The sequence below is a fragment of the Manacus vitellinus genome, unplaced genomic scaffold (genome assembly GCF_001715985.3).
Source record: "Manacus vitellinus isolate BGI_N305 unplaced genomic scaffold, ASM171598v3 scaffold_1_pilon, whole genome shotgun sequence".
Taxonomy (NCBI): Eukaryota; Metazoa; Chordata; class Aves; order Passeriformes; family Pipridae; genus Manacus; species Manacus vitellinus.
Window position 1 is genome coordinate 34,571,308 of NW_021939396.1, and position 20,230 is coordinate 34,591,537.

A 20,230-nucleotide genomic window follows, 5' to 3' on the forward strand; every position below is an offset into this window, starting at 1 on the left:
AAAGAAAACAAATATTAAATGATCCTACTGACTGCTTTGCTTGTGTAGACAAGGCACAGATTTAGTACAGTTTTCTTTCTTCAGTGTGAATGCTGCTCTAGCTGGGGACCAACAGACCTGAGGAGGCATCCGTATGGCATCTCTATGGAAACTGAGGATGGCAGATTCAATGCATCATTGTATCTGATAGTCCAAGTCTTGTAACATTTATTTTGTACCAGGAATCCAGCCTAAGAGGTTGGTTGATTGCTGTGAGTCACTGAGTTGAAATGACAATCTTCTACAAGGGACAACATAATAATTGAAATATGGGCCTGGAAGGTGCCTGAAGAGACCAGCTGGTACAACTGGTTGTTCTGAGGAAGGATCCAGCACAGCTTGGCAAACCCATCTATATTGCCTGCACAGAGACAAGACAGCCTTACCTGGGTACTGATTCCTGGGCATTGTAGTGGTGCCAAAAGGATTGAGAGGATAGATTAAAAGAGAAGCTTGCAGGAAACCCTCTAAAGCCTGTGAAGCTACCAAAAGACTACCCTCAAGAAGATGTTGGTATCTAGAGAAAGCTACTGCTTTCTCTAGCCCTCTGCTTTCTCTGCTTTCTCTGACCCTCTTAAATCACTAGTTTAGTTAAGGATAAGTAGGATTTTCACTGAAGGATTTTCACTGAAGTTATTTTGGGAAGATTTTCCTTGCATGTATGAAATGTCTTTCCTTCTGTTATAACATGTGTATATAGTTCAACACTTGTTTGTGTAATTCCCTGTACATATTTAGCCTGTAGTGTTTTATGTTAGACTTCAGAATAAACTTGTTTTGTCATTTTCCGCTCACCTTCTGTCTGCTATTTATAACTATATGCAACAGTAATTAAGGAGGGAACAAAACAGCCTAATGCAATCGCCCTTGAAACAGCACTCTGTAATGTAAGGAGGAATAAGAGAAATCGTTCTGATTTTGGACAATATTAAAAATTTCCCTACAGATTTCTTTCCATAATTTTTTCCTTTATAAGTTACATTGAATTTATTTCATTCCTTTTAAAAGATGTATGGTATAAAAGGATAAAACTTGATGTACTGAGTAGGAATTGCTTCAAAGGAGCTACTGTACCTTTCTTGAGCCAAGTACCATTTGACAGTTTTTAAATAAAATGTACAAATAATTTATGGGAAAATTCACCAGTATTTCATGATGAGAAAATTATTGCATTTTTCAGACAACGCCATAGTAACAGGAGAAAACCCTGGCTGAGAATTTCCTGCGTCTGACCTCCTCATAATGGACCATGTCAAAATCCCAAGAAGGATATGTACATATCTATTGTAGCAAAGCAATCAGATGCCACTGTGTACTGTTCATTTTTTGGTTTTTCTTTTGGTAATGCCCACATTCACAAGATAATCAGGATATGATGGACTTCCTACTGCATAAAAATCTACAGTTATAGACAATGGTAGAAACAATTCAAATGTCTTTCAAAGTTACACTAGTCTGTTCAGGTTCTTTACAACACACAGTGCCACAGTACCTGAGTTTCCCCCTAGAGCATTAAATATTATGAGTAGAATCTGTCACATGCGGTTTGTTCTCCAAGTATAAATGCAAGGTTAGGTCAAAATCTTCTTCAGCTTTCATAGTTAGACATACTCCATAAATATGAGCTAATATACATATGTCATTTTTTGGATTGTTCCTGAACTTCTTGTTTTCTTTCAGTGTCCTCTCTTAGATATTTTTTTTTTTTCAGTTTGGTACATATTACAGTACTGAATGGCAAAAGTCCAGCATTCAAAAAGTTGTTTTGAATCACAACATTAAATCAAATATGTGAATGTTTTGGACAATCAGAACTTCCAAAAACACAACAAATGCAAAATTACTTTCTTTTCTGTATTAAAGCATTGCAAACATCTCCTTATTTAGTTTTTAAAGAAATTAAACTTATACATTTTTGGAGTAAGGGACGTTTTTGTAGAGATTATGTGTATGTAGTGTTCTGGGTTACAACACAGATGAAAATCAAGGAATTAAGACTTCAGGCAACAAATGTTAGGACTTAATCCACCCCTGTAAGAATGTGACCTTCAAGACTGGTACAAGTCTGAAAATAAGTCTTCCACTTAAGCAGATACCAGGAGGGCATAGGAAGTTGCTCAATTTAGTGACTTTTCCTCACTGTGAACTATTTATGGCTTGGATTTGGAAATCACAATGTTTTTGAATGTCAGGGTCTACTCCATATCAGCTGTCATTATTGGCTAATGATAATATTTGATAATCATGTTGGAATCTTATAGATTTTAACAATCTTTAACTGTTGGCTTTGTTATGGCAACATAACTGCTACTCCAGCCAACTGATGTGTGAATGTGCCCATAACTTCTCACTTTATCATTCACTCAAGTTCAGACTCTATCTCCTAGTACTAACAGAGCAAGCATTTTGATGGCACACTGAAATCTCTGCAACTGTGATACATTATATTCTTAGAGCCTCGCAGATTGCTAACTGCCTCATCAGATTCTTTAAGAATAGCTTTTGAACACTGATTTGTAGACAGTTATACCATTTCCCTTCATCTTATATCTTTCAACAGATATCTTGTGCCAGTATGAGTTCGTACTTTCTATGTCCTGTCTTCTTTTTGTGATTGTGTTATGAGGAAAACTTAGGTTTTGCTTTTAGTACTGGGAGGTCAATCTTAATTTTACATGTGCTTAGAATGATGATAATGTATTTAGCTCCAGTATCTATTTTGAAATTTACTTTGACTGGTTATTTCCATTTTCACAAAGCCAATCTGTTATAGAATTTTGCTTTGATCAACAGACCCAACAAAGACCTCTGTTTTGGTATCAACATCATCCGAGCTTTGCCTTGTTGTGGTGCACTCATGAATATGTTTCCTTTTTATGTGTCTTTGCAACTTGTGCTGAGATTGACACACTTTGGCAAAATTTTATTGGAGATATGAGACAGCCCCCCCTTACTCTGCATGCTTTTGTGTCTTGTTATGATTGCCTCCATATGGTGAACAAAGAACTTGAAACTCAGCCCAGTAATGTATAGTACTGGCTACCTAAATGTGTTCAGCCTAGTTAGATCAAAACTTATGGAGACTCAGTGATACTGTAGCATTGGAGGTTATTTTAGTCAAACTTGGAGGTAGGATGCAAGAGAGAGCTGCTGAGATCTCAGGCAATGGTTTGACAGCTCAGTCATCAGGTTCTTTTGCATTTACTGCCATTAAATGATATCTCTTCATTACCCTCAGAGAACATGGTTGGTCCTGGAGGGTCAAATAAGTAGGAGAATGCTAGAAATCCAAGGAGTTAAGTGGACAGATGAAGGAATGATGTGGTAAAGCAGTAAGAGACCTTTACTTGGGTGTTCTTGCTTAATTTTGATTTCATTTGCACAGACAGTAAGCCTACCATGATTGGTTGTTATTTGTGCTTCTGCCTGATGTCCATTGGGGGCTGAGCATAAGACAGAGTTTGTGGCATCTTCTCACATTTTGTGAATGTTGAGCATTTTTCTATTGATACAACTGAACTTCTATGCTGAAATAAGATCACTGCAGTTCCAAAACCAGAATTAAATATTCTGTCCAAACCTCAATTTTGGTGAAAACTTCACAGAACTATATGACTAATTATTTTTGATGGAAGAGATGAACACAAATTACAAGGGTTTCGGATTGCAAATGTTACAGCAGTTTGCTTGGGCCAGAGGGCACAGTCACAAAATTAACAGAAAAATAGCTGTAAAAGAAAGTGAAGTTTCTTAATTAGATTTTATTATACAACATGAATTATAAGTTATAACATAAGCTAAAGAATGTGTCTGACCTATTGTGTGGGATGGGATACTAAGACAAATGAAAAACCTTTGACATTTTCTGAAAAGGTAAAAGCTGTAGGAGTGAATTATCTTGTTATAGGCAGCCTGTGTAATGATGAACAACAGGTACCCACTTACTGATGAGGGAAAATGAATTTATTTATTTAAATTTTTGACAGTGTAAGTTTCCCTGTCTACTTATTGAGTTAAATTAGATGTTAATTTGAAAACTTTTTTCTTTAACAGATGCCAGTAGCTTATGCAGTATTCATTTTGTTAATACATGGCAAAACTGAGCTGCTCTGTTTTTTGTGTTGTATGACCCTTTTCTTCCTATACTACCTGTTCTGTTGAGAAAATAAATTCTTGAGGGCAGGACCTTGGTTTTGTACTGATCTGTGAAACATTTTGAATGGTTTCTCTGCATAAGTAATGTATTACAACTACAAAAATGGGTAGAGACTTTTGTGACTTTTTATTCCTTGTAGAGTCCTTCAGATCCTCTAAGCAGGCTCATACTTCAAGCTCAACAAAAGTTCTATATCAAAAGAGAAGCTGCATCCTCTTCAACAAAACTCAACTGAACGCTTTCTGTAAGACCATATCTCACTAAAGCCCATCTGTTCATTAGTGTTCAACATGTAAAAAAAAAATAAATTAAAAATTTATCTAATGTAATGGCCTTGTTATTCTTATAAATTGGTACATTTCAAAGAAATAAAAGAGACACTGAGATGTCTTTTTTTTCCCCAGTGTTAGTAATCTGGAAAATTTATTTCTGTGTATGAGAGCTCTTTTCTTTATCAGTGGATTGCTCCTCAAGGATAACTTTTGACAACATCTTATGAGAGGACAAATGTTATGTTACCTTATCAAATATTAGAAAATCCAAATTTATTGGTAATACCAATAAATTGGTATTTATTCCCAATCTTTTTTATGTTAACCTTGGTATAGGATACAGAAGTGGTTGGATATCTTGACATCTATCTCTACATTTTTCCACAGGACCTTTGAGTTTCATGATTCTTGATTTCAAATTTTTTTTTATTATCCTAAATTTAAATGTAAAAATCATCCTTTTATAGTAGTTGGAAAGATGTTCTTCCCTTGGTAATGTGCAGGCATTGCAGAAGTCTCCAGGGACTGCAGGTGGCTTTGGTGCCTTTTCCTACTGTCATGCTCTAAAGCAAGAGGATCTACGTAAAGGTTTCATTTAAATACAATACAAGTGGTAATTATTGTCAATTAAACACGGTTATTAAAACATGCTGTCTAAATGTTTTATACTTACTTTATAAATAACATAACTATTCCAGACTCTCTCTATCTCAGAAATGGATACTGCTATTCATGAAATGTATGATACATATTTAGTTAAATGTACACTAATAACATATTATATCATCTTAAAAAAACCAAGGAAGTGGTTTTGTTAGAAAGAAACAACAGATTGTACCTTATATCCCCATGTGTGTGGCATTAAATCTGCCCTCTGTGTTTTGTGCTTCTCACATGCATAAGTGAAATGGATTTCTTTGCATCTGACCAACACATAAACCGCAGGGAGATGTTTTTAATAGGATTCATTGTGATTAGGAGCTGTGGAATAGCCCCATAGTCATAGCAATGTTAGAATGCCACAACTATTTGATAGGAGACATTTCAATCTGTCATCATCTTGTGTGCCCTGACCCCGATAATACACCCCATTCAACCTGAGGCACAAACAGAAATGGTGAGGTAGGGTTGCATTTTTTTTCTGTTAGCACAGCACCAGTCACAGTTTTTATAGGTTCCTGAGAGAAGAAAAAGCATTTTTATTTCCTGTGCTGTTCATCCCTTATCTAACCATTTGAAAAGATATTTTGTTTCCTGAAACACAATAAACAAGTGGAAGGGGGAGAAAAATCCTTCCTTAGGTAACCTCAGAACAGAAGAACTTTGTGCATTATGCAGCTCAGGCCATGCCAAAATGCAATTTGGAGGGTGTCCAGCACTTCATTGGAAAGTAATGGTTTTCACTGAACTGAGTTATGACCAGCTGTTTACAGACAGTCTGTGACATACTGATAGAGCAGAACACCGTATGTTGCTTTCCAAATCAAATGATACAAGAAGTGTGACAGAGTGGAGAAACATCTGTCATTAGCAATTTTCAGCACGCTTCACTAATTCTGGACAAAATACGAGTAATGAACTTACCGCAGGAAACTTCAAATACTACCACTGCTGAAACAAGGATATAAACAGCTAGTGCTCCTAATGGCGTCTAATTTAATTCATTTGCAGTAAGAAACAAACAAAGTGGGTTATTTGTTTTTGATCATGGGGTAGTAAATAGTAATGCTGATAACAAACATTCATTTTAATCAAAGAAAAAGAGATCGTGGAACTCAACTTGCCTGATGTTCAGACAGAACGTAATTATCAAGTGGTTTTTCTCCCTTTAGTCTTTTTGAATGTCAGTGATATGGGTGTTTTTGTTGTTGTTGTTGTTGTTTGCTTGTTTTTGTGTTTAAGCAAGGTTTTTTCGGAACAGGCCACAGAGAAGTTGTTACAACATTAAGGGTATTGTCCTTCTTTGCCTTGGTCCTCTCCCTCACATCTCCCCCTATCATATCCTCCTTCTGAATCTTCAGAGAGCAAAACTGCAAGTTTTCTGCACAGTATTACTCACCAGTGGGCATGAAGACATGAAAGGAGTCCAGTTCTGGCTTTTACTCCATTTTCCTGCATTGTGGCACTGATATTGGTATTTAAAATCACGATTTCAGATGTACTTTTTTAAAGCTGCACTCCAATGTGTATGTAGCCCCTACATATCACACATTTTAGTGTTTTCTGGTTGATTTCTCTGTTTTCATCATATCTGGAGCCCAATCACTGTAATGTTGTGATGATTTCCACTATGTCTTTGAAATCAAATATACCATTTGCATTCAAGGGCTTTAGTTTTCCCTTACCACTGATAACACAGCAAATTCCTGACACTGTTAGGTTTAAATGGCAATCCTCAGGGGAAAAGAGGGGAAAATGAAAGGACAGGTTGTTCCTCTTTATATGAACTTTCAACTAATGTTCACACAAAGCTATAATATGAAATGCAGAGGATAGATTTAGTCCAATCCATTGGTGTCCCACCTATGGGACTTCCCTTGGAATGGATCCCAGACCAAGAGAGTGAAAGCCATTCCAAACTGATGACTGTAAAATGAGTGTAGGAGGTCTTTGAGTAGCTGCGTAATTGCAAAATTATTCATGATAAAAAAGCACTAAACTAGAATTCACAGTATCTTGTAGAATTTCCTGAGGCGTCACAGGAAAAATGTGTAACTTTCTAACACCTTGGATAAACCAAACTGGTCCAAGTACAATATGTTGAAGAGAAAGAGAAAACGTACGGAAATATTTTTTATATATTGGGAGTTTATGATAGAAATATTTTTCTTCCACTTTAATGCAGAAGAGGAAAACTATTAAACATAAACCATTTCAAGAACTGCAAATGTGAGGTTCCTCTAATTCTTATAGACATCTACACAGGAGAGCGAAGCAAAGGGGAAATATAGGTACCACTGACACCCGTCATTACATTTGTGATCTAGATAATAAAGGAAGCAGACCCAAGCAATTCGCTAACACTAACGCTATTCTTTACATAAACAGTAAATGTTTAGATTTTCCTGTTCACTGACTAACAGCACACATATCATAAACACTAAGCTGTTATAGTACGTTTCGTGTGTTGATTCACTTTAACAGTTGTTAGTGTGAAGACAGGAAAAGAAAAGTGGGTGTAATGAGACCATGTGCAGTATGCTGTGAAAACAGAGGCCCTTATTTGGCATAATGGGTTGCACCATAAGGGCCATAAAATTGTGCATGTGTTAGTATCATTTTAATTATTACGGGTGCCACATGTTAAGCAGAATAGCGGAACTACTAAAACAGCTTCAAAATCCTTACTGCTGATCGCTGCATTTAATTACAAATAGGAACATTTGGAGATAGGTCACCATAAAACCCTTCTGTTGTCAAATGAGCTCAAATCTGATTTTTGTAATTATGTTTTTATACCACAGATCCTGTTGAATAACTATAGGGAATAAAATTTTAATAAGTACTGATTAAATGCAGGTACATCTTGCTTCCTAAGAATATTTATGTATGTTCTTTGCCACTTACATCAAGGTACCATCATTGCTTCTGTTTTGGTCAGTGGTGATCATTCAACCTGAATGCAAATAAGCTGAATAACTTTATGTGCCATGAAATATTGTTTTTTTTCAGTGAAGCATAAAAGCATTGGATTTCAATTATTCATTCTGTTTGCTAGAGCTGTGTACAGTACTCTAATTCTCTAGTACCAAGGCACTTTCATTATTGCACTACATGTCACATTCAGTAGAATACAATAATTAACCTTCCTAAGGAAGAGTCTTGGTGTAAGAAATGACAACTATTAAAATGAAAATCATAAATATATAAATTTTGTTGTTTAACAGAAAAAAAAATCACTAGGATATTAAAAGGTGGTAAAAATTATAATTTTGGATTTAGGTAAATAAACTTTCATTTTATGTAAAGACTGACTATAAAGTTCTCTAAGCAGAAATTTACCTTGGGAGGAATGAAAAAATAAAAAGGAAGTAAAAATTAAATAAATATATAAAATCTGACAGAGTTTGTAGGCTGGATTTCAAGTTATACTAAGGACAGAAACATTGCATTTGGCTATATTGTTCAAGCAAGATTCAAGTCAGAATATACGTGCCCATAAATATTTCTGAGCATTTATTTGTTCACACTCCCTGTTTCTTTTCTAGAGATACATGTAATCCTAAACCAGGCCTGACCTAGTAGTTTTCCAATCTCAAATCTTGTCATCAAATAGAATGTTAAAAATATCTAGAGATTTGTCATCAACATTGTGCTGTCTAAGGGAGGAAATCTGTTTTATGAGATTGCCATTGGACTCATGGGCTAACACCCAGCTCAGAACATGTTCCAGAGCTACTGCACATACAATGGCTTCAAGAGACTGTCAACTGGAAATAAATAAATATACAGTGCCTCCTGGAAAGAGACTGATGTAATTTGTAAAATGGTCAGTGAGAGAATGACTTTTTTAGTTCTGATGCAGACTGACTGCTCTGCATCATTTATAGCTGCATGGTAAAAACTCAACCCACGTAGCAGTCCAAGAATCTGTGTCCTGGTTCAGAAGAAAAAAGAAAAAATCTTGTTGACTTTTGTAACCTTTTCAAATATGTCATTGAAAGAGTGCTAAATAAAGACCTCAAAATGTACTGAGTAACAAGAGAGCAGTCCAGATGTTTTAGGAATGAAAGTAGGCAAGCAACGCCAGAAAATAATGATCTCCTCTGTACTAGAACATTAGCAGGTTATGTTCTAATGTGAACCAGTAGAAATATTTGTACCCAACAGGGTAAAACCACAGATATTAATGAAAGTCTGTCTCCATTCTGATCCCAGACCACTTGTGCACCACTACAGCTCCATCGTAGCTTATACTAATTGTACTTCTCCCTGTGAGGGCAGAATGCACTCCTTGTTGCTCTCTGGCTCAGTTGGAATAATGCACTGTCTGTATGTCTAACGAAATTGTCTCTTGCTGATGTGAAACCCTCGTCGGACTATGTCAGCCTCCGTCTAAAACACAGGCGGCAAAAATAAAATGCTTGGCATCAGTCCTTCCATTGTAACTCTGAATCCCATGTTGCTCTGGTTGTGATCCTGTTTCACAGTAAGGTCTGCTTGATTCTGTTGGATGGAATCATGCCCTTGAAGGGGAAAAGTAATAAGAAGGGAGTGTGAAGAATACTCAGCTGATTAACTGTCTTGTAGAGAAGGAGAAAAAACAAAACAAGCGTTTTATCTGTGGGGTTTACTCCAGTCTAATTCCATTAATTGGTCCTTCTCTGTAATTGCAAGAATACAAATCTCTTAGTACAAAGAGAATGAAGAAGGGGGATAACAATATAAAAAGCAGATGTTAAAGAATGGTAAGGCATTATCTTACACAATAGCACTGCTGAGCTCATAGGAACCCATTAAACAGTAATTTGAGCTCTCTTTTGGGAGTTGTCTGGAACATAATGGGCCATACTCATGGATTTGGGTAGGAAATGTTCTATCAAGAAAGCAGAATTCCTATACACCATGTATATTAGTCCTCACTCCTATGGTACTTGTATTCTGCTGTCTATTGGTGATTTACTTTGGAAATTTGATGGTATACTGGTGACCTCTGGTTTTTTTGATCTGTTTGGCACAATCTCCCCATCTACAAAGTGAAAAAAATCAAGAAATTAGACACAGGTTACTTCTGGGAAAAATCAGTGCACCACTTAAGTTTTAACAATTTAATATTAAATGGAGAGGCTAATAACATTAAAAATTAGGATTATTACCCAGATTGTTACTGCATCTCAGAAACCCTGTCACCCTTTCCTATTGAAAGATCATGGCACTCCTCTCAGTCACAGCGCAAATGAGACTTTTTCAGGTATTGTGCATCTTGAGAGTTACAGCAAAACTTACAGTAATGCCAACTCATACAGGTGGACTTGAACTCACATCCTTGATTTTGGACTAAGCCAGGTCCACTTTGTGACTTTGATTCATTCCCCCATATAATGTGGTTTCATGTGTACTTGAATCTTTGTTACTCTTAGGAATATTTCCTATTACACTACTAAATAATCCTTCATGTACACATTCTCCATCTTTCTGAGCCAAGCCATGGCCTAAGAAAAACTATCACTCTACTGCCAGAAAATGTTACTTCCTAGTGTGCAAAAGTTTTGCCTGTGTAGTTTGATGAGGAATCTTTCTGTTCCCCTCAAATCCTTCTCTTCTCCAGGCTGAACAATCCCAATCTCTTAGCCTTTCCTCACAGGAGAGGTGCTCCATCCTTCTAATCATCATGGTGTCCCTCTTCTGGACTTCTTTCAACAGGTCAATGACCTTCCTGTGATGAGGACCCCAGAGTTGGATGCAGTACTCCAGGTGGGGTCTCACCAGAACAGTGTAGAGGGACAGAATCACTTCCCTTGACCTGTTGGCCACACTGCTTTTGATGCAGCCCAGGGCACGCTTGGCTTTCTGTGCTGCAAGTGCACATTGCTAAGTCATGTCCAGTGTCTCATCCACCAGCACCCCCAAGTCCTTGTCAGCTGGGCTGCTCTTGATCAGCTCATCCCCTAGGGTGACTAGGGGTCATGCAGCACCTTGCACTTGGTCTTGTTAAACCTCGTGAGATTCCCATGAGTCCACTTCTTGAGCTTGTCCAGGTCCCTCTGGATGGCATCCCATCCTTCAGGTGTGTCAACTGCACCACTCAGCTTGGTGCCATCTGCAAATTTGCTGATGGTGCACTTGATTCCTTTGTCTATGTCATTAATGACGATAAATAATGATGGTCCTAAAAGAACCTGAAAGTCAACAAGAGATCGAAATTCCATTCCCTGGAATTGTTCAGAGGAATAGAGAGATGCTGTGCTCTCTCAAAATCCTTACTATTTAGTTTAAAAAAAAAGATACCAAAAGAAGGGGGGAGGCATTAATTACTAGTGCAATGACAATAAACAGAATAATCTCACTGCTTCACATATTCACAAACTATGAGTACTGACTGTTTAAACCTTTTATTAATGACATATACAGAATTTTTAAAAATCCATTTCAACCTGTAGCCCTCCATGCTCCCATCATATAATTGTCATTCCAGAAAATGTCAGTGATGTTTCTCTGGCTATTTTTTCTATTTATTCCTTTACTTATGCATACAGTTGAAACGACAGACAAATTGTTGGAATAGGTAAGTTATGAGATGGCATCAGTGCTGAAGCAACTGAAAATGGGATAACCCAAGAGGATAATTCATGTACTGAAACAAGAGCAGATGTCAAAAGAGACAGCTTGTCTGGTTTGTTTGGATGATGATTCCCTAGCATGTATTGACTGAGCAAGATTGTCAGACAGCCTGTTTGTGAAGTTCAGTGTTGCCTGTCTTAATCGTTCTTTACAGGGAGGTGACATTTTGTTGCAGGCAATTATAGAGTGAAATTTTTGTGAATTGTTTAAAGTAGACCAAAACTGTCCTACCAAGTGGCATTCTTTGCAAATGTCCAAAGTCCAGTGGAAACAACTGCCATTTTGACTTCTTAAAATTAAATTGGGTGGGCTGTCCCACCTGTGCACTGTGTTCAGAGATGTTGTGTTAACTTCCTCTGCTATCCAGACAAGGAAGATTCAAGTGGCAACAGTGACAAGGAAGAGGAGATCCATTTTAGACAGAAGGTTGGGTAAACCAAGTAATTTAAAAAGTCATATGTATCTGCTACATCTAGGGAAACGGGCTTGCTCATGGTGCAGCCTGTGTTATGATTCAGTTTCAGAGGAAAAGGAAATGGTAAATCTGAAGAATTTTGGGCATTTAGTAGTGTGTGCAAAACAAAATTCTGCCTGGCTGACCTTGTTAGGCAATTACATTTTCAACTTTCTACTGTCCTGTGTAAGTAAACTCAGAAAGAAAAATTAAACATTCATCTGAAAAACTGATGCTACCTTGTTAAAAGGATTGAAGTTCCCCCTCAGATTTTGTGAATCTCAATGATATTAAGGATCAAGGGTCTTAGGATCAAGGATTAGCTCCTTTGTAGCAAACTAAGGAACAGAGAATGCTTCCTCCCAGAAGAATAAGAGAAGAAGGTTTGTAAAACCCTTTCTTCACAGGCAGAAATTTAGGTTTCAAGCTAACCTGGCATAGTGATATATGCCCATGCTCCTTCCATAAATTATTTTCTTGAAATTTAGCTACCTAACTCTTCAAATTACTTTTTCAGTAATTCTCTCACTGAAATACTTACATTGCCTCATATTTTTTCGCCTCTTGATACTGCTTGATCTACACATTATTCTGACCCCCATTTCCCTTTCCCTTTCTCCCAGTTTCCTGAAGGCCACAACCCATTGATGATGACTTGAAGTTTCTTCCTTTTCCTTTGAAATTGTTGTCTTTTACAAGACCAAGATTCTTCATGTCCAAATTGTTGGATTCCTCCCTCCTCCTATTTCTGGTTTACTGTTACTAGTGTGCTTTCTATTTTGTTTCTTCATCCATGCACTCCTCCCATTATCCTTTGTGTGAGGTTTTACATGCCCTTGAAACAACCTTCTTCATCCACTGTGCCAACCATCAAGACCCTCTTCTTTCAAATCCATCCTTAGCTCACATTGATGCTTTTCATCTGCCAGTGACCATTTCTCCATATCATGGATCAGTAGACCATTATCTCACCAAGGAAATAACAAAACCAGAAAAAAACATAAATTAAGACACAAGATTTACAAATGTTATTACCTGTTATCATCAAATACTAACTCTCCTGCACAGCATGATATGCCCCTCATATTTTCATTTTCCCTCTTTAAAAGGATGCAGGTCAGTAGGCACTGCCTTTGTTTTTCTTCTTTTGTTTTCATCTCTAAAATGATCAATTGGTGTTGATATCAAGGTTTACACTAGCACCATATCAAGGCCTTGAGCTGAAAGATCCCAAGGTCAGGAACTTTGTTGTGCTACATCCTTACTAAGTGAGATATATATTTCATTCAATATACAAATAATAGTAGCAGACTGAATGAAAAGACCTTCAGAGGTTAAACTTAACATTAGTAGGAAATCTGTGAAAACACAGGTGTTTTAACTACTGGTGTTTTTGTGCCAGCCATGACATATGGAGCAGACACCAAGGAGATGGAACTGAAGACTATTGTTAGAATGCATCAGTATCATCTTGCATTTTGAATACTGCAACATGATTTACTAATCCAATTTATGTCGGTATATACATGCTTATGCTTAAATATATGATGAAATAGCTGCATATTTTTAAAAGATGACATATTTTTATTTACACCTAATTTTGCACTTCCCAGAATTTTTCTGTCTTTTCATATTGCCTTATGGTGTGTTGCTTGACTCCTGTTCTCTGTAAGTGTGAAAAGTCAGGAGGAGAGTTCACAGCAGGTTGATGGCCTGGAGATTAAAAGTCTGTCTAAGGACATTTCAAAGTTGTAAAGGTACTATTCTCACATGTACTTATTTCTTGGTGGGTGTGAACAACAGCTACTCACCAAGCTGGTGTAGTGTGAAATAGTTTCCTGTGAAATGATGTGCAGACATATGCAGAAAGCCACATGTACAGCACATGCACAGACTCATCCCTGACTTATGATTAGTGAGATTCTTGCTGATAACTGAGTTAGGAATGACCAGTGGGGCACCCAATGTTTTAATTACCCAGCAACTATGTGGATTTTCCACATTTACTGGACTAAAATCATGATCCTGTCTTGATGCTTTGAGATTAACACACTGGAAATGACCTTGACTTCTCAGCAGTAGTTCTCTATGACTAGGCCAACTGCAGACTGAGATCTTGTTGTATACATGGATATTTTCTATACATTCCTTTGTTTGTCAATGCCTGGGATAAATTTTTCCCATGCCCCACAAGACTAAGTTTTACTGTACTAAATATTAAAAGTCATTCTTAGTCAACCTAAACATGTCAACTAAATTAAACAAAAGGAAATAAGGTCTTTCAAGCAATTTCCAAAACCTGGGCAATAATTTGGTATCTTGCTGTTACAGGGATGAATATATAATACAGTAGAAATGCTGCTGCTAATAATTTGGTTTTATTTTTTTTAAGACAGTGAATAGGACACCAGAGTAAGTGGATCCAAGGCTTTTGACAAAGTCTGCTCGATCACAGATGCCCAGCGTGACTGTGACCAGAATGAGGGGCCTTTTCAACATTCACAAAAGTGAGCTCTTCCTGCCCTACTGCTGTATGCCAGCACAGCCACACCTTTCTGGTGGGCCAAAAATTAGTGTGATACATGCCAGAAATGACAATAAGAAATGAAAAGGCCATATGGAGTCATTGCTGCCTGCCAGTCATTGCAGTAGGTGGCAACTGGGACAGGAGACGTATTGGAAAGGGCTCCACACATTAGGGTACTGAAAGAGTAATGCAAAACCTGGATATGATTCCTGGCAAAATTTGAATTATTTCCCCCTTCATGTTACTTCGTTCAGTTTTATCATATTTATTATGCTAATAACTTCATATTAGGGATACTAAGTTTTGCACTGGAAACAGAACTTGGTTTTTCCACAACTGCTATGATGAAAATTTTCTTGGAATAACATTTGGTGGATATTTACTAACCTATGCATATACTTGAGTTACCTGAAAGTCAGACACTGAATCACAAATAATTGTGTGTACTTCCTCTGAAGTCACTGAAGAGAGCTAGATGACTCCAGGAGGGGAATCCTTCTATCTCAACAGAAGCATATTGGGTAAGTCATACTTTGGTGGTGCTCAGCTCATTCTAAAGTACTTGTCCTAGAGACCAGATGAAACATGCCCTGGAAAAGCTGGATTCTCTCCAATTACTAGAGTGACTGATTAGACATGGCTAATGCTCAGATGAGATTAATCCAATTTCTGGTAAATACTTTCTAATCAGGAACTTAGGGGGATTGTCTCAGTATTGTGAGGTCTTTTCAGATAATTCCTGGTTATTATGCATAAAGAATAAATTCAGAAATGCAGCATAGAAACTAAAGAAATTTAAATGGAAGAACATATTTCATATGAATTTGTATATTGAACTCAAAATACTCATAGACACATTCTATAGTTTTGTTACTTTCATAAGAATACCTTGTCTTATGGTGAATGTACAAACAATCTTTGATTTTGATTTCTAGTATATATCTGTGATGCTGCTTTGCAGTGCAGTTGCCAGATTTCTTTATTTTTTGGGCTAGCATCTTAATTAATCTTTTTTTATTTACGGAATAATTTTTGTTAAGATTTTCTGCATATTCCCTCTCCCTGTCTTTCTCTGCCTTCTCATATCTGATCCACTTCCTTTCATAAGCAGAAAATTAAAATAGAAGTTTCACAACTGTTGTCTTGAATACTAAAGGGTTTAACCATAACTTCTGTGTCAGCATGCTAAATACATATGCTTCTAAATACTAGCACATATGTGATGAAAATCAAAGCTCAGGGCTTTAGTTGTTTGCTCAAGTACCCACTGAGGCCATTCTTCAAGATCTGATGCAGGAAGATCTCTGTGCATAAAGCAAATCAGAAGTAATTTCACTCTACATGATTTTACCCTACATGAGTATTGTGCTGTTCCACACTTGCTTGCCAGATGTCCCACCTCAAGCTCTAACCTCACACCTTGTCCTGTGCAGATCAACCTCTGCAGAACAAGCTAAGAGTCTCTACATTTTAGGAGATCACTCTGAGAGCAAAGAATTGTTCAATTTGAATAAGGCTGCCAGCCTGTGATCCTAAAAAGAAACTGTTCTTATTTGTTCAGCTGTAACCTAGATTTAAGCCAAGGAAGATACAAACCAAGAGAGAAGACTGAAGTTCTTACATGACATTCAACAACCTCTGGGTGAATAGCCCTATCCATGATGGTCATTAGCACTTCATGAGACAAAAGAACCAGACTGCAAACAAGACAAGCATGTCTCAGAATAAAGCTTATGCTGGAAATGTTTCTGGGAGGAATATTTAGTTATCATGTGGCTCAATTAAAACAACTGCCTGTAACTTAAATGGCTATTTTCCATTTTAATGGTATATTAAGGTGTTTTGTTAAAGGTTTATTGGCACCCGTGCAGTCTTTTATGTCTGTCTATTTTGCATGTTTGTTTACTGATGAGAAGAATTTCTGTAAAGAAAAAGAGAAAGAGAAGGAAACGGTAAGACCATCCCGTTTGATGAAATGATCATTAAACATGATTGCCATTATCTGAGATCAGGAACCATTCTTATGCAAAAATTAATCCCAGAGGTGTTCATCATGACTCATGTTTTCACCATGGAACTCACTATGGAGCTGCATGTCCAGAGAACTTTGATACATCTCCCTCTCTGGAAAAGAGGGGGCTTGTATTATTTTCTTGCTTCATATTCAGTCCTCTTTTTATTTCAAGCATAAGCAGTGAGTAATTTGGCTTCATCTTCCTCCTAACTACAACAAACTTTGTGCACATGACCAGATAGGCAGACTGCTCCATTAAAAACACCATTTTCATTTGTTTCACAGTGACTCAAAGAAGGGGTGATGTTCCTGATTTTTTTGAAGAAACTTGATTGTAAGTGTGGGGGCAGGACTTTCCCCCCCTTTCCAACAACTTGCAAGCTAGCTCTGTAGACTCATAAAAAGTCTACAGAGAACATTTTAGGAACAAAATTAATTCAAAAGGCCACCTATCTAGTCCAAAACCCTGTTCAACACCAGACTTTTTGCATCAGGTACCTTGTCTGGACAAGTCTGAGTATCTCCAAGGACAGAGATTCCACAATTTCTCTGGGTGACTTGTTCTGGTGTTTGACCTCCTACACAGGGAACCATTGTTTCTTGGTATCTCATTTCAGTTTTCCTCATTACAACCTGTGCCTGTTGCCCATGTGCTGCCTCTGTGTACTTCTAAGATCTGCTTTCCAGGTTGCATGTGGCTGGACTTCTCTGTTTAAGGGGTGCTGTGCTGGCTCATCCTCAACTGTTTATGCACTTGTCTCATCTCACAAAATGCATGATGAATTCCCCCATTTGGAGAAGGAGGCGAACATGTTAATTTCCCTTCTACTATTTCTCACTTTCATAGCTTGCTACAAGAAAAGAGTAATGCAGAGGAAACACAAAATCCTTGTACATATATATGTATATATATATATATGTATATATATATTCAGATCACAGAACCTTCAGTAAATCTGTTGTTTGAATTCTTTATTGTTGAAAACTTTTATACCAAGGAACCCTTTATTTTCCTGTCCAGTGTTAGTGGGAATTTAAGACACAGTTTCAGATGAATTCAATAAGATGTTGTATTCTTATGTGTGCAAATTGTACAACTACCAGACAAGGAATAACCTTGCATGCTTTGGATTGGTTGAAACAGAGAGCAAGTAGTATGTTTCTTCTACAAATCACTGTTAGGCTTTGAATATTGCATTGTGAGTGAAAGCTATTCTCAGAAGTAGTCTACTCAATTGAAAGGTCGCGTTGAATATCTCAGACTGAGAGCATATCTGCAGAAACTTATTCTGTACCTGGTTCCTAAAAAATAAAATAAAAAGAGAGGAGATGGAGAAAAGAGGAGAGAGAATGAAATGTAGTAGTAATTATATACTTTCTGAAAATCACATTTAAATTATGGGTGCAAGATTCTACTCAAGCAAACCCAGCATTGTTTTAATTTTAATTATTTTACAATTTATATTTTTCTAATAGATTTCTAATTGATCAATTTCTACACATATACTTGTGTCTTATTGTATATAAACAGTTGCACTAGGAAAAAATTTGGTTCTGCTCTCTGTAGAGAAGAGAAAATTAGGTCCTGAAGAGAGTCAGCTCATCATTATGGAATTAAATTAAATCTATTGATTAAACCTTCATTCTGTGGTTGGGTTTTTTTGAAGGCATGAAATAGTCTCATTTAGTTACACTACTGCAGTAAGGGGAACAATATTTAAGGGAAAGGGAATTGCCTGTTCTAACTAAAACAATTACAATATACATTTTACATAATAATAATAATAATAATTTAAAAACCAGTCGCTCAATTATGAACTAGGAGAAATATTTTCTGTGGTGTTTTGGTGATAAGAATTTAAAAAGCAACATTTGACTGACTTCTCTGGTTTCTACCTGAGGTCTTGTGCCAACCTACCTTGCTGACACCATGGTCATTTGAAGGACATGAAGATCTGATGTTCATAGGTCTTTCATGGTTCACATGCATTACAGTGTGCTGAGTCTGTGGATGTCACTGCAAACAGACTCCTCTTAGCATCTCTTTTTCTTCTCTCCCCACAACCCTTCCTCCCTCTCTAATACTGTTACTGCATCTCCTGCCCTTCCTTATTTTCACAGGGAAAGCTGAGGATTTAAAATGTGTGCCAAATATTTATTGTCCAACTGAGAACTGGAAGAGAAGCACATGCTTTTACCTGAATAACTCTTTCTAACAATACCTCTAGTTCTTAAAGTCAAAAGGTAATACTTCTGTGGACAGTTCATATCAATAATTCAGGTAACAAGTAAAATGCGTTGCTGGTAAAATGGGCAATTCTGTGTTATCTGCTGGCTAATGCCATGCAGTGTAGAAAGACATTTTCCTTACAACTTTGCTGCTGTGGCAGCAAATAACTTTGTTGTATGGTCCTGGATGTGGAACAGAGAATGCTAGATGACCTAACCTGTTTCATAAGGCTAAACTTCCACCAGTGGTTAGAACAGAACAAATATACCCAGACCGATTTGTGACAAATGGAAAATTTGGACCCAGGTTCTTCAGAAGTGCAAAGATACTTTTCACCAACAACAGCAATTAGGACCTTTCTTCCATCATTTTATTGCTTAGCCATGTGTTGGTCTGTGTCAACACAGATTGACAAAGTCATAGAATTTTATGGGACAATGTGAAAACTCATTTGCAAATTTTATTGCAGTCCATCATTGCCTGCATTCACAGCCCAGGGGTCTTCCATTGTTGTGAATAACAATTGGGAACAATTTCTGGCTATGGTCAATGTAGGGGTTGCAGTCTTCCACCAACAGGTGTTCTTTCTTAATTGCTTCCATTAGTTTCCCTTTATTGAAGGGCTTCATCACCTGATGAATGTAGTGTTTCAACAAATACCAGTACGCTCATTGAGTAAAACACTCTAGTCAAACTTGCAGTGCTTATCTCCCAATAAAATAGTTATTATTCCAAATGTAATATTTTAAATAGAAAAATTTATTGGTGCAGAATTTCAGGCAAATGCAAGCACTTGCCAACATTTGCATTAGAAATACTGTGGCCAGCAGGACCAGGGCAGTGATTGTTCCCCTGTACTCAGCACTCCCCCTGTACTCTGCAGTGCTGAGTACACCACATCTGAGGCCCCACCTTAAATCCTGTGTTCAGTTTTGGGCCCCTCACTACAAGAAAGAAAGACATTGAGGCAGTGGAGCATGTCCAGAGAAGGGCAATGGAGTTGGTGAAGGGTCTAGAGAACAAGTCCTGTGAGGAGCAGCTGAGGGAGCTGGGGTTGTTCAGCCTGGAGAAAAGGAGGCTCAGTGGGACCTTATTGCTCTCTACAACTGAAAGGAGGTTGCAGTGAGATGTGGATTGGTCTCTTGTCCCAAGTAACAAGACATAGGACAAGAAGAAATGCCCTCAAGTTGTAGGATTAGATTGGTTATTAAGAGAGGATTAGATTGGTTATTAAGGAAAATTTCTTCACTGAAAGGA